General features: G+C 35.7%; 1 pseudogene; it reads right to left on the bottom strand.

Moving 5' to 3' along the window:
* Window positions 1-1,924: 1,924 nt before the first annotated feature.
* On the bottom strand, window positions 1,925-3,656 carry LOC107261337 (annotated as a pseudogene).
* Between the last annotated feature and the right edge of the window lie 851 nt (window positions 3,657-4,507).

Genomic DNA, 4,507 nt, shown 5'->3' with positions numbered 1-4,507 from the left:
TAAGAAGTTATGGTATTAAGCCCTTGTTAATGTTAGAGTAAATAATCTTTCTCTGCAGAGTTCTTGTCACCCAATTCCTTGTGAGGCTTTGGATGAGGAACAATCTGTGCCTCAGTGCTTGACATCATCTCTTGAGAGATTGGAATTCACACGATTTAGTGGTGGTGCAGAAGATATGCGAATGCTGGAATATATCCTGGGAAGTGCAAAGATACTGAAGACAAATTTTAAGTTTTTTTTCCATTCCTTGAGCCAAGTAATCTGTCAAAGAAAAAGATAGTTAAAAGCTTTTAGGAGAAGTCTTTTATTTGTGATGATCACTCTCTTTTGCGCACATTTTCATATATATATTTCAAGTCAGTATTGCAGGTGTATGTACTGCAATTTCAAAGTGAAAAAACTCTCAGTTAGGACATTTTTCTCCATTTTTCCTTGATAAGGTTCAAGGCATTTCTATCCATATGCAGCTGTCATTTTTATGTTCATTTGCTACTGTATATTCACCTTCCATTTACAATACCATGTAACCTTTCCAAGTAAAAAATGAAAATTAAAGGTAGCAGCAGCCCACAAGGTACAATTTTTTGTCTTCATGAATTCTTATGGTCATCCTTTCTTCTTGCAGAACAAGTGGTGGGGTATTGGAAACTATAAGTACAGGTTTCTTTTGAGAAACTTGGATTCTTTATCTGATTTGAAGGGCCATTTGCATGACAGTGAAGTATTCGAGTATTGGAAGTTCTTTGTCTAATATCATTCTCTTAACAAAATAGCATTCCATCTTTCCACAGTGGGTTATGCATTTTCAACTTCGAGGAGCTTGAACTTAAATTGAAAACTGGCAGAAACCAAGTACCCAAACAAAATAATAATAATAATCAACTAGTAAATTTAAATAAGTAATAAATAGGCCTTCCTTTTCCAAGGGATTAAGGATGCCATACTGAAGATCTGAGTATAAATTCTAACCAAGTTTCCAAATTTGTAATATGTAGCAATGCGTTTACCAAGTAAATTCAACTAAAAAGATCAGTTTTCAGAATTTGCAAACAAAAATCTTTGGCTTTTCAGTGCTACCAAATCAACTTGCTTCTTTCTTACCAATTTAAGGTACAAGATACTATGGACAAGCAAAAATCAATTTTCTTTACTTCAATGAAAAGAAATTGCTCTACAAGAGTAATGTGAAAAATCAATTTCAATGGTGAGCGGAACTGTTTTTGAACAAAAGACTCAGTTTTGAGAAAGAGTGTTATCAAACATAGAAAAGCTGCTGAATTTCAGCATAACTATTAACACTAGACTGTTTTTTTGTTAAGGCACTCAATTTGACAAAAATAGAAATACAATGCACCTTTAGTAAGGAAAGTAAAGATTTCTAGACATGTAGATACATAAAAGTCCATGGAATGCAACAAGCAAAATGTTATTAAAGTCTTGGGGAATCAAAAACATTCTGTGAGCAAAATCAAAAATTACCAGAAATTGCCTTAAAGAGAAATTTTAAGATATTGACCTCCCAACAGTTTCAACAAGAATACATCCACTTCCTTATAAATGATCCGCTTGCCCCGAAATGACCTGGCCCAATAGGAAAAGCCCGATTCATTGGACCTTTCAATACGATGATCCTACTATAACAAGGCTACAACTACAAGATAATCAGCCTGTCATGTGCAACAATAGCAATACAAATTGGCAGCCAACTAACAAGTTACTAATCAATTTCCTTTGAAAAGTACAGAAACAACTCATCTACATAAGAGCATCATTAGCTAATCATTCAATTGATTGTCAATGCAAGAACTTAGATCAACAGGCATGGATCAAGTCTCATGTCATCTGTGCATCCTATCAATGGAACAAAAAGAAAAAGTCTCGTGTCATCTATGCCACAAACCATAAAGCAACACAGCAGTGCTACTTGCAGAAGATAAAAACTTTATTATAGAATAAATAAATACTAGGCTGCAATAACAGAATGAATCTATGGCAGCCACTTCAAACAGATATACAGTAATTAAAACTTGAGAGAGGAACACTTTTAAAAGTTTAAGCACTTATTGACAGCAAGCACAAATTGCAACCACAAGACACCAGACAAATGAAAGACCCAAGACAATTTTTACTTGATCAACAAAACTGCTTAAAACTACCACGAAGGTGGAGGAAAAGGTGCAGAGTTGATTCTTTCTGGATATTGTAGTCTGCCAGGGCGCGCCCATACTCCAACTGCTTCCCAGCGAAGATCAGTCTCTGTTGGTCTGGGGCCTTGTCCTGGATTTTAGCCTCAACATTATCAATTGTGTCGGAGCTCTCAACCTCCAAGGTGATGGTTTTCCCAATCAGAGTTTTGACAAATATCTGCATTTCTCTAAGCAGACATAGCACCAAGTGCAAGTTAGACTCTTTCTGAATGTTGTAATCAGCAAGAGTCCTTCCATCTTCAAGCTGCTTACCACCGAAAATCAACCTTTGCTGGTCTGGTGGGATCCCCTCGTCACCTTGGATTTTTTCCTTGACATCTATGGTGTGTCAGAGCTCTCAACCTCCAAAGTAATGGTCTTTCTAGTGAGTGCCATAACAAAAATCCGCATGCCGCCACGGCGACGAAGCACCAAGTGGAGAGTGGATTCTTTCTGAATATTATAGTCGCCAAGTGTGCTACCATCCTCAATCTGCTTACCAGCAAAGATAAGCCTTGTTGATCTGGTGGGATCCCTTTCTTGTCTTGGATTTTGGCCTCGATATTGTCAAGTGTCAGAACTCTCCGCCTCCAAGGTGATAGTCTTGCCGGTGAGAGTCTTGATAAAGATCTGCATACCACCCTTCAATCGGAGCACCAAGTAGAGTGAATTCCTTTTAGATGTTATAATCAGCTAGGGTGCGTCCATCCTCAAGCTGCTTGCCAGCAAAGATGAGTTTTGCTGGTCTGGGCGATACCCTCGTCTTAGATAAAAAGTATGGTTGGTTTCTATGGAAATAGGAGGAAAAGACCAGTTGTTTTCCGATAGTTTAGGATGGTGAAAAAGGGAAAGGAGAGAGAAATTATAGAAATAAGTTTAGTTAAAAGACACTTTCGAACATTGATTCGCTTTCTTCTAGCAACAAGAACAAGTATTAATCCTTTTAAGTGAATCTAAAAAAAAAAAATAATAAGAAAAATAAAAAAATAAAAAAAACAATAATAAATAAAGAAAAAAATGGACAACAATAACAGACGAAATAGAATAAAAAGAGAAAAAAAATACGGTGAAAGGAAGAAGATGAAGAAAAATAAAGAATAATAACAAACGAATTATAAGAAAAGAAAAGTAAGACATATTAAAATAAAAAGACAAGGCAACTATTTCCACAGGTTAAAAGTCTTTTTATTATTTTTGTAGAGTAAATTAGCCAGCTGGTACCAATCTTTTAGAAAGTATATCAAATTGATATCAAAACTACAGGAAAATATATTAATTTTGGGCATATGTCCAATTTTCAGCTAATTGATGCTGACTTGGCAATGTAAGGAGGTATATTCCGTTTAATTCTCTCCTCAGGGAGTACCACATCATAAAAGACAATCCAATCAGCCAGCGGGTCTCATTCCATAACTTCTCCCAAATTAAATCCTAATTGAACCTAAAATCCCCAAATTGAACTTTTCTATTGAAGCTAAAGCATCGTTACACTATTCTTACCCTCAATCTCTCGTGTGCCACCTCGTGTTTTCTTTAAAAATCTGAATATTTGTCCTTGAACTTACTTATTATCGATTGTTACCTGTGATTTGGGTTGCACATTGTTGATAGGGTATCGTAGCATGTCTCTTGAATGGAGGCGAAGGGAAGAAAGCGAAAGGCAACCCGTATACTGTAAGTCATATAACTTGCATTTTATATAGTAGTTTGGCTTCGATTAAAGTATTGGTAACTTGCATTTTCTTCTGTTCTATATGTTGCATGTTGATGGTTTTGTTTAGTTTTTGGTAACTTATAAAGGGAGTTCTTTTGTTCTATGTTTTCTTCTGGTGTTTAGTGTTTTGACCCTATAATGAATGATTTTCTGTGTATAATATAACTTAGTGTGCTGCATTGAGTGATTGGTAGAAGTATTTTATAGAATCTGTAATATAGAGAAAATTAATTTGTTTTATCCATTTTAACATATGCAGTGCCTCATACAGAGTACTTCAGTATAGAATGGTATTGTTTTGGGGTAGATGCTAAGGGTAGCTAGAAATTAGGGATGTTGGGAGCATAGATTTTTATTCTGCTGATATAATGTCAAGATTAGAGATAGAATCAATGGCTAGAGAATTGGGTCTGGTACCTGCATCATTTTGTATGTTTTGGAACATCCAAAGAAAAGTGACACAGATGGTTTAAGAAATTTAAATAAGGATAGTGATAGTATTGAGATGTCTTTAAGTGTTGATGAGTCAAGAATGATTCATGTTTATGCTAGATGCTCGCCTGCTTCGCTAATAAAGTCTCAGATTGGTGCCTGGCCCAACAGAATG

The sequence above is a fragment of the Ricinus communis genome, chromosome 9, assembly GCF_019578655.1.
Source record: "Ricinus communis isolate WT05 ecotype wild-type chromosome 9, ASM1957865v1, whole genome shotgun sequence".
Lineage (NCBI taxonomy): Eukaryota > Viridiplantae > Streptophyta > Magnoliopsida > Malpighiales > Euphorbiaceae > Ricinus > Ricinus communis.
The sequence above is the reverse complement of the archived record's forward strand: the minus strand, read 5'-3'. Positions and strand labels throughout refer to the sequence as shown.